This window comes from Bufo bufo, chromosome 3 (assembly GCF_905171765.1).
Source record: "Bufo bufo chromosome 3, aBufBuf1.1, whole genome shotgun sequence".
In the NCBI taxonomy this organism is placed as follows: Eukaryota; Metazoa; Chordata; class Amphibia; order Anura; family Bufonidae; genus Bufo; species Bufo bufo.
The window spans coordinates 325,625,444-325,649,405 of NC_053391.1; positions in this window are offsets into that span (position 1 = coordinate 325,625,444).

The window sequence follows — 23,962 nt, forward strand, 5'->3', positions numbered from 1 at the left end:
TGGAACTCCACCTTGCACATGCTGGACAGACCATAGTGGAGTTTCAGCTGCGGCACGCACGGGTCAGTCGCACTGCGGAACAGCACCACTTCACCACTAATGACTGGGCCTCCATGCGAGACCTGTGTGCCCTGTTGCGCTGTTTCGAGTACTCCACCAACATGGCCTGTGGTGATGACGCCGTTATCAGCGTTACAATACCACTTCTATGTCTCCTTGAGAAAACACTTAGGGCGATGATGGAAGAGGAGGTGGCCCAGGAGGAGGAGGAGGAGGAGGAAGAGGGGTCATTTTTAGCACTTTCAGGCCAGTCTCTTAGAAGTGACTCAGAGGGAGGTTTTTTGCAACAGCAGAGGCCAGGTACAAATGTGGCCAGACAGGGCCCTCTACTGGAGGACGAGGAGGACGAGCATGAGGAGGAGGTGGAGGAGGATGAGGATGAAGCATGTTCACAGCTGGGTGGCACCCAACGCAGCTCAGGCCCATCACTGGTGCGTGGCTGGGGGGAAACGCAGGACGATAACGATACGCCTCTCACAGAGGACAGCTTGTCCTTAACTCTGGGCAGCCTGGCACACATGAGCGACTACATGCTGCAGTGCCTGCGCAACGACAGCAGAGTTGCCCACATTTTAACGTGTGCGGACTACTGGGTTGCCACCCTGCTGGATCCCCGGTACAAAGACGATGTGCCCACCTTACTTCCTGCACTGGAGCGTGATAGGAAGATGCGCGAGTACAAGCGCACGTTGGTAGACGCGCTACTGAGAGCATTCCCAAATGTCACAGGGGAACAAGTGGAAGCCCAAGGCGAAGGCAGAGGAGGAGCAAGAGGTCGCCAACGCAGCTGTGTCACGGCCAGCTCCTCTGAGGGCAGGGTTTGCATGGCAGAGATGTGGAAAAGTTTTGTCACCACGCCACTGCACCACCACCTGATACGGAACGTGTTAGCAGGAGGCAACATTTCACTAACATGGTGGAACAGTACGTGTGCACACCCCTCCACGTACTGACTGATGGTTCGGCCCCATTCAACTTCTGGGTCTCCAAATTGTCCACGTGGCCAGAGCTAGCCTTTTATGCCTTGGAGGTGCTAGCCTGCCCGGCGGCCAGCGTTTTATCTGAACGTGTATTCAGCACGGCAGGGGGCGTCATTACAGACAAACGCAGCCGCCTGTCTACAGCTAATGTGGACAAGCTGACGTTCATAAAAATGAACCAAGCATGGATCCCACAGGACCTGTCCATCCCTTGTGCAGATTAGACATTTATAACTACCTCCCCTTAACCATATATTATTGTACTCCAGGGCACTTCCTCATTCAATCCTTTTTTTATTTTCATTTTACCATTATATTGCGGGGCAACCCAAAGTTGAATGAACCTCTCCTCTGTCTGGGTGCCGGGGCCTAAAAATATCTGACAGTGGCCTGTTCCAGTGTTGGGTGACATGAAGCCTGATTCTCTGCTATGACATGAAGCCTGAATCTCTGCTATGGGACCTCTCTCCTCTGTCTGGGTGCCGGGGCCTAAATATCTGACAATGACCTGTTCCAGTGGTGGGTGACATGAAGCCTGATTCTCTGCTATAGGACCTCTCTCCTCTGTCTGGGTGCCGGGGCCTAAATATCTGACAATGGCTTGTTCCAGTGTTGGGTGACGTGAAGCCTAATTCTCTGCTATTACATGAAGCCTGATTCTCTGCTATGACTTGAAGCCTGATTCTCTGCTATGCCATGAAGCCTGATTCTCTGCTATGGGACCTCTCTCCTCTGTCTAGGTGTCGGGCCTAAATATCTGACAATGGCCTGTTCCAGTGGTGGGTGACGTGAAGACTGATTCTCTGCTATGACATGAAGCCTGATTCTCTGCTATGACTTGAAGCCTGATTCTCTGCTATGACATGAAGCCTGATTCTCTGCTATGGGACCTCTCTCCTCTGTCTGGGTGCCGGGGCCTAAAAATATCTGACAATGGCCTGTTCCAGTGGTGGGTGACATGAAGCCTGATTCTCTGCTATGGGACCTCTCTCCTCTGTCTGGGTGCCGAGGCCTAAATATCTGACAGTGGCCTGTTCTAGTGGTGGGTGACATGAAGCCTGATTCTCTGCTATAAGACCTCTCTCCTCTGTCTGGGTGCCGGGGCCTAAATATCTGACAGTGGCCTGTTCCAGTGGTGGGTGACATGAAGCCTGATTCTCTGCTATGGGACCTCTCTCCTCTGTCTGGGTGCCGGGGCCTAAAAATATCTGACAATAGCCTGTTCCAGTGGTGGGTGACATGAAGCCTGATTCTCTGCTATAAGACCTCTCTCCTCTGTCTGGGTGCCGGGGCCTAAATATCTGACAGTGGCCTGTTCCAGTGGTGGGTGACATGAAGCCTGATTCTCTGCTATGGGACCTCTCTCCTCTGTCTGGGTGCCGGGGCCTAAAAATATCTGACAATGGCCTGTTCCAGTGGTGGGTGACATGAAGCCTGATTCTCTGCTATGGGACCTCTCTTCTCTGTCTGGGTGCCGGAGCCTAAATATCTGACAGTGGCCTGTTCCAGTGGTGGGTGACATGAAGCCTGATTCTCTGGTATGACATGAAGCCTGATTCTCTGGTATGACATGAAGCCTGATTTTCTGCTATGACTTGAAGCCTGATTCTCTGCTATGACATGAAGCCTGATTCTCTGCTATGGGACCTCTCTCCTCTGTCTGGGTGCCGGGGCCTAAAAATATCTGACAATGGCCTGTTCCAGTGGTGGGTGACGTGAAGCCTGATTCTTTGCTATGACATGAAGCCTGATTCTCTGCCATGAGACCTCTCTCCAATTGATATTGGTTCATTTTAATTTATTTTATTTTTATTTTAATTCATTTCCCTATCCACATTTGTTTGCATGGGATTTACCTACATTTTGCTGCCTTTTGCAGCCCTCTAGCCCTTTCCTGGGCTATTTTACAGCCTTTTTAGTGCCGAAAATTTCGGGTCCCCATTGACTTCAATGGGGTTCTGGTTCGGGGCGAAGTTCGGGTCGAGTTCGGATCCCAAACCCGAACATTTCCGGGAAGTTCTGCCGAACTTCTCGAACTCGAACATCCAGGTGTTCGCTTAACTCTACTCATCACTAGTGTTTAATAAAGATTGTTATATATTTTTATGCTTTTATAGACATTCTTGTGTTTGATTGGTCAAGAAGGAGGAGCAGAGTAATGAAGTTTAGCTTCAGCAGCTAGCAGATCATTGGCGACTATGGTTAGGGCGATTTCCGTTCAGTTGGGTCTGAAGCCAGATTGTAGTGCATGGGTGTCAAACATGCGGCCCGCGGGCCGCATGCGGCCCGCAATGAATATCTTTGCGGCCCGGCAAAGATGCAGCATCGCAGACTGCTATGTATGAGCCGGGAGAGAGGAGGGGCTGGAGTCCGTAACTAGGGGCGGGGCCCGGTGCAGTCACTGTACTCTTACACCGGGCCCCGCCGCTCACCAAAGTATTTATAAACGTGAATCCTTATCCTGTTATTAAGTTGAACTAACGCTGCGCTCTCCCATGTTCCCATGTTCTCCTGTATCCCCATAGCACTTACTTAAGCTTCAATAGCAGGCAGAGCGGACGGCAGCAGTAACGTCACTCACTGACGTCGAGCGCCTGCTCCGCCCACTTTATGAATGAAGCAGGCGGAGCAGACGCGCGACGTCAGTGAGTGACGTTACTGGTGCCGTCCGCTCTGCCTGCTATGGAAGCGTGTTCGTAAGTGCTGTGGGGATACAGGGGAACATGGGAGAGCGCAGCGTTAGTTCAACTTAATAACAGGATAAGGATTCACGTTTATAAATACTTCGGTGAGCAGAGGGCCGGTGTATTGGGGGACACTGTTATGAGGGGGATCTGTGGATGACATATAGCAGTGTCATCCACAGATCCCCCCCATAACAGTTCCATCCACAGATCCCCCCACCTCATAACAATGCCATGCACAGATATCCCACCCCATAGCAGTACCATCCACAGATATCCCACCCCATAACAGTTCCATCCACAGATCCCCCACCTCATAACAATGCCATCCACAGATCCCCCATAACAGCACCATCCACAGATCCCCCACCCCATAACAATGCCATCCACAGATCCTCCCACCCCATAACAATGCCATCCACAGATATCCCACCCCATAGCAGTACCATCCACAGATCCCCATAACAGTGCCATCCACAGATCCCCCATAACAGTGCCATCCACAGATCCCCATAACAGTGCCATCCACAGATCCCCCATAACAGCACCATCCACAGATCCCCCATAACAGCGCCATCCACAGATCCCCCATAACAGTGCCATCCACAGATCCCCCATAACAGTGCCATCCACAGATCCCCCATAACAGTGACATCCACAGGTCCCCCATAACAGTGCCATCCACAGATCCCCCACATGACAGTGCGTCATCCACAGATCCCCCATAATAGTGTCATGCACAGACCACCATTAATTCAAAGCCCACCAAAAGCACAACTTTTGGTTAAAAATATTTTTTTCTTATTTGCCTCCTCAAAAACCTAGGTGCGTCTTATAGTGAAGTTTAATATTTGTATATATATATAGGTCTCACTTGTGTTATTGGGCAACGGGATGTTGGGGGTCAGCAGTCATGAAACAACAATGTTGTTCTATGAAAATGTACGATTTTTTTTTTTTGATGCGGCCCACATAAACTTAAATTTTGTTTTTTTGGCCCATGTTAGCCTTTGAGTTTGACATGCTTGTTGTAGTGGATCAAAAAGTGAGTTGGATGAGAGGTGGGAAGATCATTTTGGGAGTAGTGTGATGGGGCGATAGCTGTATAAAGAGGATGGATCCAGGGAGGACTTCTTGAGTATGGGCATGATGGTTGCATTCTTAAAAGAGGAAGGGAAGATGCCAATGGTTTGTGATATCTTGAGAGGTGAATTTAGGCAGAGATAACTATAGTGGTGAGGTGTGATTTGACGATTAAGGTGGAAAGCTTTTCTTCAGTGATGGTGGTAAACTGGGTTATGTAGGAACAACACTGAGTGGTTGTGTAGAGGGGTTGCTGCTAGAAGCTTTCTCGGATTTTATCAATTTTATCTTTGAACTAGAAAAGCTACAATTTATGGGGAAATTGTGTGAAGTGTTCTTGCCTCCACCAGTAGTCTATAACTGGAGTGGGCAAAGTAACTGGGTGGAGTGGCTTGAATTACTGTTGTGTGGTTGGAGTGGCTGGAGTAACTGTGAAAAGGTTGGACTGGGCAGAGTAACTTAATGGAGTAACTGTGTGGGGTGTTTGGAGTGAGTAAAGATAGTGTCACGGGAAGTACGGGGACGGAAAGACAACCAAAGGGAACCACAGCTAAACAACAGAATAGGCCCCAAACCTAGGGAATAAAGAGGACACCTCCTAGCATTCCCTGATATTCTCCCTAAGCTGCTAACAACATGTGCCAATCTCAATGGTAGAAATGCACATGCACAGGAACCTGAGACTGCTGAAACAGTGCACCAAACCCTGAGCTTAGGGAACAGGGAAAGAGGCAACCGGCTCCTTCCAAACTGAAGGAGCTAGTGTCTCCCTGAGGCCTAGTCAGGACAGACACACCAAGAAAAGGGAAAGGACTTAGCTTGAGATGTAACTGGAACAGGAGAACCACCACACAAGCAGAGCACTCCACAAAAGAGCTATCAGCTTCAGGGAAACAAGTGAGAGGTGGACATTAGTGTATAATATATAACAATATATAACATAACCATTACATCCATGTATATAATATAATATAATTCGTAAACATCGTTATATCCCCCCCCCCCCCCCCCCCCCCATTGGCTGTCGTTCCCCTCAATTCATCCAAAGAAGAAAAAAGAAAAAACATTAATAATTTATTTCTACGTGGTTCGGCGTGCAACTCTCCGATTCCTTTCCATATCCTCATATATTTTAATTTGTTGAAGGTATAAACCCCACTCCCTTGACGAGGGCTGGGAGACAGAGCCCCAGTGCCTGACCAATATAGCTTTCGCGACCATCAATCCTCTCATCCAGATCCGTCTAACCTGGGGGGGGACTTCAGTTTCTGAACCATAGTCTCCAAAGATCACTATCAAGATCCCCGGGTTATTGTCACGGAACCATGAACCAGACGTACAACAAGAGATAAGTGAAAATAGAAGGCTTTATTGAAAATAAAGCTGTAAAGCAAAAGTCCAAACGGATGGTGAAACCGAGCAGAGTCTTTGCGAAGCCAGAGGTCAGGAACCAGAAGGGTAGTCAGACGAAGCCAGGATCAGGAACCAGCAGGGTAGTCAGACGAAGCCAGGATCAGGAACCAGCAGGGTAGTCAGACGAAGCCAGGATCAGGAACCAGCAGGGTAGTCAGACGAAGCCAGGATCAGGAACCAGCAGGGTAGTCAGACGAAGCCAGGATCAGGAACCAGAAGCAGCAGCAGTCTAGAAGCATGTGAACACAGGAGGACCAAGCAAGGAACTGAAGCCACAGACCTCCTATATATATGAGCTAGGCATCCAGCTCCTCCCAGGGGAAGGAGGAGCCGCAGGGTGGAAGGCTACAAGAAACCCAGAACCCAAGATGGCCGCCAGCACATGTCAAACGAAGGAGAGCAGCAAGCAGGTAAGACCATGACAGTACCTCCCCCTCAAGGGCCCCTCCTCCGCGGAGCACAAAACGGTTTCTGAGGGAAGCGTGCGTGGAAGGCTCGGAGCAAGGCAGGAGCATGGACATCTGCGGAGGGAACCCAGGAACGCTCCTCTGGACCATAACCACGCCAATGGACCAAAAACTGCAACCGACCGCGGACCAGGCGTGAGTCCAGGATATTGCTCACCTCATATTCCTCACGATTGCCCACTTGGACCGGACGAGGCCGAGGAACCGAGGAAGTGAAACGATTACACACCAGTGGCTTCAACAGGGAGACATGAAACACGTTGGAGATCCGCATGCCAGGAGGAAGCGCAAGGGCATAGGCTACCGGGTTTACCCTGCGAAGCACTCGGAAGGGACCAACAAAGCGAGGCGCCAGCTTGGGAGTGGGCACTCGAAGGTTGAGGTTGCGGGTGGACAACCATACACGGTCTCCGACCTGGTAGGAAGGAGCAGGCGCTCGTCTGCGATCAGCCTGGAGTCTCTGGCGCTGCGCAGAGACCTCAAGGGACTTCTGGATCTGTACCCAAGAAGCACGTAGGACGGAAAGGTGATCCTCCACAGCCGGAATATCCTGGGGAGAGAATACCTCCGGTAACACGGCAGGTTGGAACCCATAATTGGCCATGAAGGGAGACGTCCCAGAGGAAGAGTTCACCGCCGTGTTCCTGGCAAACTCAGCCCAAGGCAGGAGGTCAACCCAATTGTCTTGGTGATCGGAGACATAGCAACGAAGGAATTGCTCCAAGGCCTGATTGGATCGTTCTGCGGCCCCATTGGACTGAGGGTGGTAGGCCGAGGAGAAGGAGAGATGAATCCCCAACTGGGAGCAAAAGGCGCGCCAGAACCTGGACACAAACTGACTCCCCCGATCCGACACAATCTCCTTAGGCAAACCGTGCAACCGGAAGACCTCCCTGGCAAAAATCGTGGCCAACTCTTGTGCAGAGGGTAACTTCTTGAGAGGAACACAGTGGCACATTTTGGAAAACCGATCCACAATCATGAGAATGACCGTATGGCCTCGGGATGCAGGGAGGTCCACAATGAAATCCATCCCCAGGTGTGACCATGGGCGCTCCCCGGTGGCTATGGGTTGCAGAAGGCCCAACGGAAGGTGCCGAGGGGACTTACTCTGGGCACAAACGGAGCATGCCGCTACATATGCGGCGATGTCGGAACGTAGGGAAGGCCACCAGAACAGACGTGAAACAGCCCAGGACAGCTGATTCTTTCCAGGATGCCCCGCGGTCTTGGAGTTATGGTAGGTTCGCAACAACCGAGTGCGCAACTCCTCAGGCACAAAACATCTGCCGTTGGGTCTCCCCATCTGATTCGGAGGTATGACCGAAGTCGGAATCGACTCCTCCCTGGACAGCTCGGAGTACTGCCGTGATAAGGCATCCGCCCTGATGTTCTTGGAACCGGGTAGGTAGGAGACCACGTAATTAAAACGTGACAAGAACAGAGCCCATCTGGCCTGACGTGGTGTCAATCTCTTGGCCTCAGAAAGGTAGGTCAGATTCTTGTGGTCCGTCAGGATGAGAACCGGAACCACCGAACCCTCGAGCAAGTGCCTCCATTCTTTAAGGGCCTGCACGATGGCCAATAACTCCCTGTCACCAATCTGATAGTTGCACTCCGCGGAAGACAGTTTCCGGGAGTAAAACCCACAAGGAAGCAGAGGACCCTCTGGTGTTCTACGCTGAGACAGAAGGGCGCCTACTCCCGTCTCAGACGCGTCCACCTCGAGGACAAAGGGCAGCCCAGGGTTGGGATGCGACAGAATCGGAGCCGACACAAAGGCGGACTTTAGGGCCTCAAAAGCTCGGATGGCCTCGAGCGGCCAGACCTGGGAATTACTGCCCTTCCTGGTCAGATCCGTGAGAGGCTTGGCCAGCATGGAAAAGTCCCTGATGAACTTCCGATAATAATTGGCGAAGCCCAAAAAGCGCTGCAGGGAACGAAGACCACTGGGCTGGGGCCACTGTAAGACAGCCGAAACCTTCTCAGGATCCATGGAGAACCCCTCAGCGGAAATGATGTAACCTAAGAAGGTTACCTGGGATCGGTGAAATTCGCATTTCTCAAGCTTACCGAACAGCTTGTTCTCTCGTAACCGTTGCAACACTCGTCTGACATCCAGAATGTGGGCCTCCATGGATTCAGAATATACCAAGATGTCATCCAAATAGACTACCACACACTGCTGCAACAGGTCACGGAAAACATCGTTGATGAATTCCTGAAAGACTGCGGGCGCATTGCACAACCCAAAGGGCATAACCAAGGATTCGTAATGACCGGTCCTGGTGTTAAACGCGGTCTTCCACTCATCGCCCGCCTTGATCCTTACCAGGTTATATGCCGCCCTCAGGTCGAGTTTGGTAAAGACCGTGGCCCCTTTAAGGCGATCGAACAGCTCGGAAATCAAGGGTATCGGGTAAGCGTTCTTGATCGTGATGCGATTGAGACCCCTGTAATCGATGCAAGGCCTCAACTCACCGCCCTTCTTTTTCACAAAGAAAAATCCAGCCCCTGCCGGGGACGAAGACTTGCGAATGTGTCCGCGTGAAAGCGCCTCCCTCACGTACTCCTCCATGGCCTCATTCTCCGCTACCGACAGTGGATAGACTTTGCCACGAGGAGGAACGGCACCAGATTGTAACTCTATGGCACAATCGTATGGGCGGTGCGGAGGTAGGGCAACCGCGCGCACCTTATCGAATACATCCCGGTACTCCTCGTATTCAGGAGGCAACAGAGAGTCCGAGGAAGTACACAGCAACTTGACAGACCCATGGATGCAACTAGCCCCACACTGCGGTGACCACGAGAGGATCTCGACCGATCTCCAATCGAAAGTCGGATTATGCTTCTGGAGCCAGGGGTACCCCAAGACCACCGAGTAGTGTGGAGACGAAATAACCTGGAGGCAGACCGACTCTCTGTGAACGGCACCAATGGCTATCCCCACTGGAAGGGTCTCATGAGTCACGTGTGGCGGCAGAAGGGGTCTGCCGTCTATCGCCTCAAGAGCCAGTGGGGAACCTCGAGCCTGCAGAGGAATGGAATTGGCGGCAGCGAACACACTATCAATGAACAAACCACCAGCACCAGAGTCCACCAACGCCTGGGTCGTCACCGAGCCCCCGACCCAGGAGAGGACAACAGTGATCAGTGGTTTGTCAACACGGGAAACTGGGGACGAGGAGACTCCACCCAAGATCTGCCCCCGACAGGATCTCAGGGTACGAGCGTTCCCCGGACGGTTCGGACATGCCAACCGAAAATGCCCACCGAGACCACAGTACATGCATCGGCCCTCGCGTCTCCGGAGTGCCCTCTCCCCCTCGGACAGGCGAGCAAACCCCAGCTGCATGGGTTCACCCCCAGACAAGTCATCCCCAGGAGGCGTGGGAGGAGAGGGAGGCACGGGTGGGACAGCAAACGTAGGCACCAATCTGTTAGAAGACCTCCGCAGGTTCTCCTTAAAGGAAGGTCTCTCCCTGAGTCTGGTGTCAATCAAAATCAGGAAAGAAATAAGAGACTCGAGCTCAACTGGTAGGTCCTTAGCTGCAACCTCATCCTTCAAGGCATCCGAGAGACCATGAGAGAAAGCAGCGACCAGAGCCTCATTATTCCAGCCCACCTCTGCTGCCAGGGTACGAAACTCAATGGCGTATTCAGCTACGGATCGTGAACCCTGTCTGATGGACATAAGGAGCTTCGCAGCAGAGGCAGCACGAGCCGGCACATCGAATACCTTCCGAAGAGAAGCAACAAAACCGGAAAACTCGGCAACCACCGGATTGTTGTTCTCCCATAAAGGGCTGGCCCAGGCCAAGGCCTTGTCCGAGAGCAGCGAGATCAAGAAGCCCACCTTTGATCTCTCAGTAGGAAAGGCATGTGGCAGCAACTCAAAATAAATGCCCACCTGGTTAAGGAAACCTCGGCACTGAGTTGGCTCTCCCCCAAAGCGCTGTGGAAGAGGGGCAGAACCGGTCATACCCCGAAACACCGCAGGCGCAACAACAGGTGTCGGGGTAGACTCTGGCGCAACAACCGGAGCGGCAGTAGGAGCGAGCCCAGGAGCGACAACCGACCCATCGGCAACGGGAGCGAAATGAGCCGTGCGTTCAAGCAGGGTTTGCAACGCCACAGCGAACCGACCCAACAGGTGATCCTGCTGATCAAGTCTGGCAACCAGCGTGGGTAGCGAGGATGGCCCTGTACCGTCAGAATTCATGGCTTGGTCCTAATGTCACGGAACCATGAACCAGACGTACAACAAGAGATAAGTGAAAATAGAAGGCTTTATTGAAAATAAAGCTGTAAAGCAAAAGTCCAAACGGATGGTGAAACCGAGCAGAGTCTTTGCGAAGCCAGAGGTCAGGAACCAGAAGGGTAGTCAGACGAAGCCAGGATCAGGAACCAGCAGGGTAGTCAGACGAAGCCAGGATCAGGAACCAGCAGGGTAGTCAGACGAAGCCAGGATCAGGAACCAGCAGGGTAGTCAGACGAAGCCAGGATCAGGAACCAGCAGGGTAGTCAGACGAAGCCAGGATCAGGAACCAGAAGCAGCAGCAGTCTAGAAGCATGTGAACACAGGAGGACCAAGCAAGGAACTGAAGCCACAGACTTCCTATATATATGAGCTAGGCATCCAGCTCCTCCCAGGGGAAGGAGGAGCCGCAGGGTGGAAGGCTACAAGAAACCCAGAACCCAAGATGGCCGCCAGCACATGTCAAACGAAGGAGAGCAGCAAGCAGGTAAGACCATGACAGTTATAGTTCATTAAGGATTCCTTCTGAAGGGCAGAGAAAACCTCATCCCAGTATTGTCTTACTTTACTACAGCTCCAAAGCATATGGACATAACTCGCATTCACATATACACATTTAGGACAACTACAGTCCCGGTCCCTATTCTGAGGGAATTTTCCTTGGGTTTTGGGCGTATAATACAGTCTATGAAGGATCTTAAATTGAATTAGTCTATGAGCATTGGAAACTGTCGCCTTTCTCACATTCCTATAGATAGTGGGCCACTGTAAAGGAGGGCAATTCAACTCTTGCTCCCATTTACTTGGGCTTTTAAAAGGTGTTACAGTAGCCAGTGCCATTCTGAGTTTAGCGTATAATCTAGATAATTTCACCTTCTGGTCCTTCTGGGCGTCACAATAATCAAAAGATATATTCTTTTGTGGAAAAATACGGCCCCTATTACTAGAAGCTTCAAATAAATGTTTCAAACGTGCATACATAAATACATCTAATGGTGAACTATCATGAAAACCAAATTCCAAAAGTGATTTAAAATGTCCTAAATGGAATAGGTGAGACACCCTATTGATACCATTACGTGTCCAATACCCAAATTCTGTAATTTTGAAAAATTCCTCCAACGCCCTGTTCTCCACAATGGGGTGAAAACGAACGGGCCAGGGACTTTAAGGAACTCCTTCAACCTATTCCACACCCTCTGTATTGATAAAGGGATCAACAAACATGAAAAAATATTCCCGATTGGTGTATCCATAACTTTATTCAAATACCGTGAAAGTAAACTCTCTTTCCAGTTACAACATCTCTGAATCTGTGCACAAAAATAATATCCTTGAAAAAAGGGTAGTGACAACCCACCATCTGCCTCCGACAACCATAGATATCTCTGCTTTATACGCACCCTCTTCCTGCCCCAAATTAGATCATTAATCAAAGTCTCCAATCTATGAAAGAAGATATTGTCAATCCAAACAGGGGAAGCACAGATCGGAAACAGAACCATAGGCAAAATAATCATCTTGATCAGCGCAATTCGATCTGTCTGTGCCAGTATCAATTTCCGCCAAGCACCGACTTTGATCCTGACTTTATCCAAAACTGGGACCAGATTAAGCTCATAGAACCTACTTATAGGAACCCCGATCTTAACCCCCAAGTAATCTAAGGTATCATTAGGAGCCAAAACAGGAACTCGGCTCCCCACATCTACAGCTTTCCGGTTCAGCGGGAGGAGCGATGACTTTGACCAATTGATCAAGTAGCCTGGTAATTTACCATAATATTCTATAACCTCTATAACATAGGGAAGGATTTTCCAACCCTGGTCCAGAAACAGAATCACATCGTCTGCATATAGGCTAATTTTATCGCTCACTCCCGCCACCCCGAAACCATCTATACTATTCTCCAACCGGATCCGACAAGCCAACGGTTCTATAAAGAGCGCGAAGAGGAGAGGAGACAGGGGACAGCCCTGTCTCATCCCTCTCCGCATCATAACAGGAGAAGTACCAATACCATTGATATTAATATATGCAACCGGGTGTTCATATAACATTTGAGTCCTTTCCAAAAAAGATTTCCCAAGGCCAAAATGAGACATCGTTGCCCACAAAAAAGGCCACTCCATCCTGTCAAACGCCTTAGCGGCGTCTAATGACAGGATGGAGTGGTCCACACTACCCCCAACAGACAAGTTCAGGTAGACCCTATATATACTCAGCTGTAACTGGCGGCCCGGGATAAAGCCCGTCTGGTCAGGGTGTACCAGACCGGCTATAACCCTCTTCAGGCGACCAGCCAGAATTTTTGCAAAGATCTTATAGTCCGTATTTAGGAGCGATATAGGTCTATATGACCCCACATCGCATGGGTCCTTATCGTTCTTCAAGACCAAGACAATCACTGCCTCTCTAAATGATGGTGGTAAAGAGCAGAGTGCGCAGGATTCATTAAAGACCCGAAGAAGGATCGGGAGGAGGGACTTGGCATGGTACCTATAGATTTCAAACGGCAAACTATCTGGGCCTGGTGATGAACTATACTTTAAGGACGGGAGAATCGCTTGGAGTTCCTCCAAAAGAATAGGGGAATCTAGCATTTCTCTATCTTGGATAGTTATTGTTGAAGGTATTGATCCATGTCAGCACGATCAACCATAGACTCAGCTTTATAAAGGGAAGAATAATATTTCACAAATTCCTCTCTAATCTCCTCTGCAGATCTCACTCCAATTCCCTGTGAATTCCTGATTTCTTTTATACTAGTATCGTCTCTTTGGTTAGCCACCAAACGAGCCAAAAATCTACCCCTTTTACCCGACTCACAAAAACGATTCTGGCCTTGAAATAACAGTTTGTGTTGTGCTTTTTTATATAACAGTGTCTTAAGCTTAGAATTAGCCTCCCCTAATTGGGTGACAAGTTGCTCCGTATGACAATCAATCAATGCGGCACGCAAGCTCCTTATTGAGTCTGTCAGTTGTTTTTCCCTTCGTCGTGATTCCTTTCTGAATCTATGGATTTTATTAAAGTACAGACCCCTAATATGGGCCTTCAACGCATCCCACACATAATGGATGTGTGTAGACCCTACGTTGAAGCCCCAAAATTCTTGAATATCCTGGTCTACTCGGGATTGCTCCCCTATCACCTCAAACCAATGCGAGTTCAATTTAAAAGTTCTTCTTGGAGATGGAACCTCCACAAACACAATCAATACTGGGGAGTGATCCGAAATTCCATGAGGTTCATACTTCATCCTCAGGACGCGACCGCACAGATCCCGACTTGCAAAAGCCAAATCAATCCAGGACATAGACACGTATGACTGGCTGAAACATGAAAAGATTTTTTTATTGCCATAGAGGTGTCGCCAGATATCAACCAGCGCCAGCTCCTGGCACACAGCAGTCAAAGGGGACCCACTGCGTCCGCGCCCAGAAAGTGAAGAGAACCGATCCAACTCAGGGTCTAGAACCGCATTAAAGTCCCCTGCCACCAACAAGGCACAATGATTTTTAGTAGATATATATTGCGCTAAATGTGAAAAAACTATTGATTTAAATGGAGGGGGTATATAAATAAAAGCCAGTATCACCTCCTGCCCTTTCCAAAACCCGTGGAGAAATACATATCGCCCTTCTTTATCGATGGAACTGTCTAACGGTTGGAACTCTATCCCTCGATGAATGTATACACTAACACCTCTTGCATAAGAAGAGTAACAAGAGTGGTAATCCAGAGAAGCCCATTTCCTTTTCAATGTATAAATCCTATCTACTGTTGCATGGGTCTCTAGTAGTGCCACAATCGCAGGGAGATGACGAACCACAAGGTCAAATACCACCGTCCTCTTCACTCTGTCTCCCAACCCTCTCACATTCCAACATAAAATATTACACGGCATATCACATGAGTAATAGTATCCCCAGTCTCAGCTGAGAGGCACGCACAACCACGAAACAGAGAACGGCAGCCAATCCCACCCTAAAACCCACCCCAAAACCCACCCCCAAAAACCCCCCTGCATGGTAGACAAGGCATTTTACAATACCCATCACCCTCTCTCCTTCCACCAAACCTCCCCCCCGCCACCTCCCCTCACTAACGTCCCACCTCGCCACCTCTTCATACTATTTCACAAACCCCTAGAATCCAGCCATTGCACCGCCTTCGCCTGTGTGATGAAAAGGCGCACAGAATCGTTGTGTACCACTCTTAATTTAGCGGGATATAGCATAGAATACTGGATCTTAGCTGAAATCAATCTTTTTTTCACCTCAAAAAAGGATCTTCTTTTGTTTTGAGTCTCTCGGGAGAAGTCAGGGAATATTGATATCAAGTTACTATCAAAATATGTTTCTGATACTTCTCTTTTGCGTCTAAGAACCCAATCCCGCTCCTTTGAACAAACAAATTTTGCTAGAATTGCCCTAGGGGGGGCACCTGGAGGAGGTTTTTTGAATGGGATTCTGTGTGCCCTTTCCACACAAAAGGAAGATACATCATAATCTGGACCCAAACTTTCTACCAACCACTTCTGTACAAACTTTGCGGGATTATCCTGTTCTACCCCTTCTGGAAAGCCTACTAACCGCAGGTTGTATCTACAAGACCTATCCTCCAGCTCTACCACTTTCTTTCTTAACCAAGAGCGATCTTCATCTACCTCTTCTAATCTGTTCTTTAATACCCCGTTCTCTACAGTGACAGACTTGATTACGGTTTCCAGTTCCTTAACCTTTGCCCTCAGCTTCATCATCTCGTCTCTTATTATAGTAACGTCCCCTTGTACTACTGCGAGGGATGAGGCCAATTCTGCAACCGAAGTACTAGTAGCATTTACCACTCCCAGTATGTCCTGCAGTTTATTATTAATGCTCTCAAACCCTTCACTGTAGGGGGAACTGGTCTTTAATATACCCTGTTCTAACCGGTCCGTGTTCTCTGATCCTGAATCAACCTGAAGAACAGATCTCAGTACCCCTCCTCTAGTTTTGGGTGGTGGTGACTTCAGAAATTTATCTAATCGAGCCTGAGGGCTCCCCCCTGATCCACCTTTTGGAGAGGTCAAACCACCTGATTTACGATATTTTGGCGGCATTTTTATAAAAATCAGTATAATGTATCTGCATACAAGGTTCCCAAACAGCAATATCTCATATATATAAATACAGAGCACCACCCATCAATATTAGCAAGACCAGTTAGAAAAAGGGGGGACAATACTAATTAGCTATACACAATGGACAAACAGATAAACGCTGAATCAGGTATAAATAGCAGCAACCCAGGGTAAATTCGGACTAAATGGTTAGTCTCCCCAGATGAGGAATATGATATAATTGCCAGCAGTTATATAACGACCATATAGATATGAGTGGACATATCCTATTGAACTTTAACAGATTATTAAAGCACAGCGTTACATTATATATTCCATAAACGAGATGAAAAAACAGTATAGCCAGTGGGCGCACCCTCTGAGGATCAATCTGAAAGCACCAAAATTTGGCTTTTCAGCCACCCAAATACAATATCGGAGCGCCCCACGAATCTTCCAACTAGCAAATAAAGTTATCAGCAGGGCCAGTCCATCCAAGGAGAAATAAGGCAGGGTCCAGGAAGCTGTAAAGCAAGGAGGGTCTTTATTGACCTTAGTTGACCGTCTGTACTTTGCACAGCAAGAGGGGGCAGTTCACCTGAGGTCAGGACCCCAGACTCCAATGACCGCAGCGACCTCGCACAGATGGTAGCCCCTGGATTCGCAGGTGCCCAAAAACAGACACAAAAAAGATGGCCGCAAATTCACAAACCGTGCATTAGGACACCCAATTCATCCACATGGCGTCTGGCACCGGACCCCTACTTCATCCACAGGAGCCGGACCTCAATTGATCTGGTATCTTTCCAGCACCTCGCAGGCAGCCAGACAGCATGCAACGGATCACAGCCAGATGGCCGCAAATTCACAAACCATGCATTAGGACACCCAATTCATCCACATGGCGTCTGGCACCGGACCCCTACTTCATCCACAGGAGCCGGACCTCAATTAATCTGGTATCTTACCAACACCTCGCAGGCAGCCAGACAGCATGCAACGGATCACAGCCAGGAACGGGCATCGGGTGACGGGTCAAACAGGACAGAGTCAGCAGTGTAAAGCAAGCAGCCAGATACCAACAAACAAACGGCAGGAGGATAAAGCAGTAGCCGAAGTATAGGAAGTGGGTTACCAGCTCCAGAATCCGACACCAAGCACCTCAAGGACAACGAGACGCCATACAGCTGGTCACAGCAAGTCGCGGCAGGCGGCCGGCCAAAGGATGCAGGTTGGGACAATCGGCATGCAGAGAATCATCATAGGCGGCAGGCGGCAGGTAAGAATAACTTCAGCTCCCATCTAGGCCGTCTGAGCTCGGCTAGCCAGGCCTGGCCAGGGGGCGGCACTCACTGGGATCTTAGATCTGCATCAAGGAGCGAGGTGACGCAGGAGCGAGAGTTTATTTGAACTTCTAAGATCTCTCCCAGGGCCGGCAGTGACAGATAGTAAACATTACACTAACCAATTGATTGATCAAATTTTAAAAGTGCACATGGCAAGCTTTATAGAGTGAGAAATGCATTTAAACTTTTATTTATTTATATAGCACATTTAATTGCAATGTTGTTGCCCAAAGTGCTTCACAGTTACATTAAAACATACATTTATAAAAACATTAGCAGCCGATTTGTGTAGGTGGGCTTGAAAATGAGGGAGTGGTGGCAGTTTAGAAATCATGTCCTGATTTTTCACACTTCAGCTTTTGTCAGCTCCCACTCTAGTTTTGAACATTCCGCCATTCATTCCTATGGGACCAATTTCACCACAGATATTTTGTGAACCATTGGGCAAAACATTCCACAAAGTAATAGCACACCAATCGGAAACAATCCGCACGTTTTGGTATATTACTGTCTATGTAGTGTGAAAACTGTGGGAGGAGTTAGGGTGGTAAATTTGGCTATAATAATAAGAATATATATGTGAGATAACAGTAAGTGGTCTTGCCATGCAAGAACACTTAAATATGAGTCCAAATCTTTAGCGGAGATAAGGAGTGCGGGAGGGGGCTCCAAGGGACAGGGTATAGAGTTGAAGGTATTAAACAATTGTTTGGAGTTGTGGGAAAGAGATGATGTACAGTACAGACCAAAAGTTTGGACACACCTTCTCATTCAAAGAGTTTTCTTTATTTTCATGACTATGAAGGCATCAAAACTATGAATTGACACATGTGGAATTATATACATAACAAACAAGTGTGAAACAACTGAAAAGATGTCATATTCTAGGTTCTTCAAAGTAGCCACCTTTTGCTTTAAATACTGCTTTGCACACTCTTGGGATTCTCTTGATGAGCTTCAAGAGGTAGTCCCCGAAATGGTCTTCCAACAGTCTTGAAGGAGTTCCCAGAGATGCTTAGCATTTGTTGGCCCTTTTGCCTTCACTCTGCGGTCCAGCTCACCCCAAACCATCTCGATTGGGTTCAGGTCCAGTGACTGTGGAGGCCAGGTCATCTGGCGCAGCACCCCATCACTCTCCTTCATGATCAAATAGCCCTTACTTTCAAAGTTTTCCCAATTTTTCGGCTGACTGACTGACCTTAATTTCTTAAAGTAATGATGGCCACTCGTTTTTCTTTACTTAGCTGCTTTTTTCTTGCCATAATACAAATTCTAACAGTCTATTCAGTAGGACTATCAGCTGTGTATCCACCTGACGTCTCCTCAATGCCACTGATGGTCCCAACCCCATTTATAAGGCAAGAAATCCCACTTATTAAACCTGACAGGGCACACCTGTGAAGTGAAAACCATTTCAGGGGACTACCTCTTGAAGCTCATCAAGAGAATGCCAAGAGTGTGCAAAGCAGTAATCAAAGCAAAAGGTGGCTACTTTGAAGAACCTAGAATATGACATATTTTCAGTTGTTTCACACTTGTTTGTTATGTATATAATTCCACATGTGTTAATTCATAGTTTTGATGCCTTCAGTGTGAATCTACAATTTTCATAGTCATGAAAATAAAGAAAACTCTTTGAATGAGAAGGTGTGTCCAAACTTTTGGTCTGTACTGTACATAAGAGTATTGAAGTAGCCCTGTTCAGAAGAAGTGACTGCAGACTTTGCAGAAGTTGAGGACAGCTTATTTGTATGAGAGAATGGCATCTTAGGCATAAAGGCATCTTATCCAATGCATAAAGGCATGTTATCCATCTACAGAATATAGTCACCAGCAAACCACCCACACCATCACTTTATGCTAGGAACAAGCGCGCAAATTACATATGGCAGTTGGAACAGAAAGTGTCATTTTTGGACCTCTTACCCTAAGTTCACACCTGAGCGTTTTACAGCGCGTTCCTACGCGCTGTAAAATGCACAACAAGGAGAAACCAATGCTTCCCTATGGGAATGGTTCTCACCTGGGCGTTTTACAGCGCGTACGATCGCGCTGTAAAACGCCCGATGCTCAAACAAGTACTTGAGCTTCTTTGGGGCGTTTTGTCGCGTTCCCGTACATAGACTTTCGGGAACGCGCGACAATGGGCGTTCGCTTGTCTCTGTATGCACGCTTGTAAACGCCCGTACAATCACGCATACAGAGCGCTCCTTTCAGAACGCTCAGGTGTGAACCCAGGGTTAGAGTGAAGAACAGATTTCTACTTAGACTACTTTCACACTTGCGTTGTTCTTTTCCGGCATAGAGTTCCGTCACAGGGGCTCTATATCGGAAAAGAACTGATCAGTTTTATCCTCATGCATTCTGAATGGAGAGTAATCCGTTCAGTTTGCATCAGGATGTCTTCAGTTCAGTCGTTTTGACTGATCAGGCAAAAGAGAAAACCGCAGCATGCTACGGTTTTCTCTCCGGCGAAAAAAACTGAAGACTTGCCTGAATGCCGGATCCAGAATTTTTTCCCATAGGAATGAATTAGCGCCGGATCCGGCATTCAGAATACTGGAATGCCGGATCCGTCGTTCCGGCATGCGCATGCGCAGATCGGTAAAAATGTGAAAAAATGTACAAGACGGATCCGTCGGTCCGCATGACAAGCGGAGAGACGGATCCGTCCTTGCAATGCATTTGTGAGACGGATCCGCACCCGGATCCGTCTCACAAATGCTTTCAGTCAGCGGCAGATCGGCGGATCCGGCGGGCAGTTCCGACGACGGAACTGCCCGCCGGATCACACTGCCGCAAGTGTGAAAGTAGCCTTAGGGCTCTTTCACACTTGCGTTCTTGTCTTCCGGCATAGAGTTCCGTCGTCGGGGCTCTATGCCGGAAGAATCCTGATCAGGATTATCCTAATGCATTCTGAATGGAGAGAAATCCGTTCAGGATGCATCAGGATGTCTTCAGTTCCGGAACGGAACGTTTTTTGGCCGGAGAAAATACCGCAGCATGCTGCGCTTTTTGCTCCGGCCAAAAATCCGGAACACTTGCCGCAAGGCCGGATCCGGAATTAATGCCCATTGAAAGGCATTGATCCGGATCCGGCCTTAAGCTAAACGTCGTTTCGGCGCATTGCCGGAGCCGACATTTAGCTTTTTCAGAGTGGTTACCATGGCTGCCGGGACGCTAAAGTCCTGGCAGCCATGGTAAAGTGTAGCGGGGAGCGGGGGAGCAGTGTACTTACCGTCCGTGCGGCTCCCCGGGCGCTCCAGAGTGACGTCAGGGCGCCCCAAGCGCATGGATCATGTGATCACATGGATCACGTCATCCATGCGCATGGGGCGCTCTGACGTCATTCTGGAGCGCCCCGGGAGCCGCACGGACTGTAAGTATACCGCTCCCCCGCTCCCCGCTCCTACTATGGCAACCAGGACTTTAATAGCGTCCTGGGTGCCATAGTAACACTGAACGCATTTGGAAGACGGTTCCGTCTTCAAATGCTTTCAGTACACTTGCGTTTTTCCGGATCCGGCGTGTAATTCCGGCAAGTGGAGTACACGCCGGATCCGGACAACGCAAGTGTGAAAGAGGCCTTACCTAATGTTCTTTGGCCCAAGCAAGTTTATTTTTGTTTCTTCAGTAGCATTTTTTCTGTGTCAATTCTGTCATGTTGCCATGAACCCCCACTGTCTGCTCTGAACATTTGATGCTGGGATTTGTCTGGTACTTGAATGCATATATTAAAGCTCTTATTTAGTTTCTAATCTAAGGTGCTATTATGAGTGAATTTCCCAAAATTCGATTCAGGTCTGACTTGAATTGATCAGCAGATTTGATTTGGTCTGAATAAATTCAACATAAAGAAAAAGTGCCTCAATTGCCCAATTGGGTCTTTTCAGACTGTGTCAAACCCTTTTCAAGACCTTTAACATCAATAAAACATTAGCCATGTCAAAGTAACAGCAACATGTATGGCTAAAAGTAAACAGATGGTAGCTGGGGTAACAAACAGCCTCTTTTAAAAAAAAAAAAGCCTTCTTCTCTGTCTTCTGAACTGTAAAATGGTGGCCACCATTTTGGACCAGATCTTTTTCATTAACTTTTATACAACATATAAAACAGAAAGAAACTCAATTTTCCTACAGTAGAGTGTTCCTCTTCAGATACATTTCCCTTTCTAATCTATCCTGCGTGTCCGACTTTTTAGTCCGGCGGCTTTCGCCGTGCACCGCCGTGCTGCGCTGGAGCTCCGCCCCCGTCCCCATTATAGTCAATGGGGACAGAGCGGCGGTCCGGCAGCACGGCAAAATAGCGGAAGGACGGATCCGACATGGTGAACAGCCTGTCGGATCCGTCCTGCCGCAAGTGTGAAAGTACACTAAGGGGGCGAATTTATCATGAGGAGAATATTTGAAATCAGTTTTGCTTGAGTCTGTGTTGGAGTACTTTTTGACACATTTATCAAATGTCACAGGTTGTTTGATAAATTTGGCTTGTCCTTAACCACTTCCCATCTGGGCCATTTGCCCCCTTCCTGACCAGGCCTAATTTAGCAAAACTGACATATCTCACTTTATGTGGTAATAACTTTGGAACGCCTTTACTTATCCAAGTCATTCAGAGATTGTTTTCTCGTGACACATTGTACTTCATGATAGTCATAAATTTGAGTGTAAAAGGACTCCTGTACTCCACTTTGAATTTCAGTATAAAGCTTTATTTAGTGCGGTTCCAGTCAAAAAAACATTTTCGGCTTAATAGCCTTCTTCAGTGTAACTGGAAAGGCATACAAGGTATCACAATAAATACGTGTACAATGATTACAATACATGTGCAAAAAAACTTACAGCATTGGATTTGTTTTAAGGAAAATCGTACACTGTATATAGTGTTACAAATAGGTGCGGAATAGACATACAGCACATAACATATCGATAGAATTGTGTACATAAAGAGGAAGACGTTTCGATATGGCATGTCAAGAGAGCGTCGTCTGTCATCAGGGGATCCTGTGGGGTCATCTCTATCGGGGTAATCCATGGTGGGTAGGTGGCTTTGGTCGTGGGTTTATTCTATGGTGAATCATTCCGTACTCAACCCAATTCAAAGTGGGGTGATAGGCAGTAATGGTGGAATTAAGGAATAAAAAGTAAAATCTGACAAGGCACAAGAGAGCGGATCCCTGTAATACGTGTATTGTGGAGGTAAAACCTGTTCATGCAATTGGCTGGTCCAGCCCCATGCAGCATCCAATTGGTAAATGTTGCAATGGACATAAAGACATATCGGTGCTAAATCTGATATAGCGCAAATAGATAAAGCCCTATAATATGTATGTTCTAGGGTTTAAAAGTCATGCTGTTGTATCAAGCTAGTCTAGCCAAGTGCAAGTACAGGTACTTGACAGACATGTTCATGCAGGGTAGCAAAATAGCAACAAATATACAGGTAGAGAGGCAATTATGTACATGCAATATTGATGCGGTATAAGTCATTGTCTGTCCTTACCCGGATTGTTGCCGCAAGGTGTGTAAAGATGAGTGGGGGTGGATTCCCTCAGTGGGTGGCAGAAAACGCTGCTCTTGGTTGGGCTCTATGTCCCTAAGGCACGTGGTCCGGGAGGCTGAGGCCTGTAGTCCGGGTAGCCATGCTGTATGCTGTGTCTCCGTTCCCCTTTATGAGGAGGTTCGGCTGCGCTGCATGATTGGGGGGCGGATACTGGCTGGCATACTTCCGGGTATGCCATGATGGCGTCCGGAGCTTTCAGTGAGGATATGCACATGCGCGTGTCGTGTCTGGGCGGACGTTGGAGCGGCCTGTTTCTTCTATCATTGCGCATGCGTCGGGTGTTGGATCTGCCGGCTGTTTCAATATTTGCGCATGCGCCAGGTCTCTTTGCCGTGTCAGTAGCTGTCTGTGCTGGGGAGGCGATGTGGCTGGGATTTAGGAGAGTTTCTGTTATAGTTACCTATGAATGACGCTGTGGCTGGGATTTAGGAGGGTTTCTGTTATAGTTACCTATAAATGACCACCAGAAGGATGAATCTCAAAAAGGATATGATCTAGTCATCTCTTGTTAGTGAACTTGGATGAAGTTCAATATCTGCTCTAAAATCGGAATAGAGGTGTCATTAGTATTGTATCCGTTGAAAGTAATGGTCCAAGTTTGTAAAGATCAATATATATAAAAATTCATAAAAAATTCAATATATACACAAAAAGGAGTGGTCTAGTTTTCAGTGTTCTATGCAGATAATACATGTAGTTGATTTGCATTAGTACAGTCATGCGGTTAAATTGCATTAATACAGTCATATATATATATCAAATGTACATGTTGCATGTTAAATTTAAGTTGTAGACCATTGGCACCGGTGTCACCGTCGTTTGCGATTCCAAGATATTTTCTAGCAAAATTTACAGAATTTTACATTATATTGAACATATCGTCCGCCGGTAGTGTTCATATGATTAAGATAGATAACCTGTTATTTTGTGAACAGTCATAAATTTGAGTCAATATATTTCACCTTTATTTATGAAAAAATCCCAAATTTATCAAAAAAT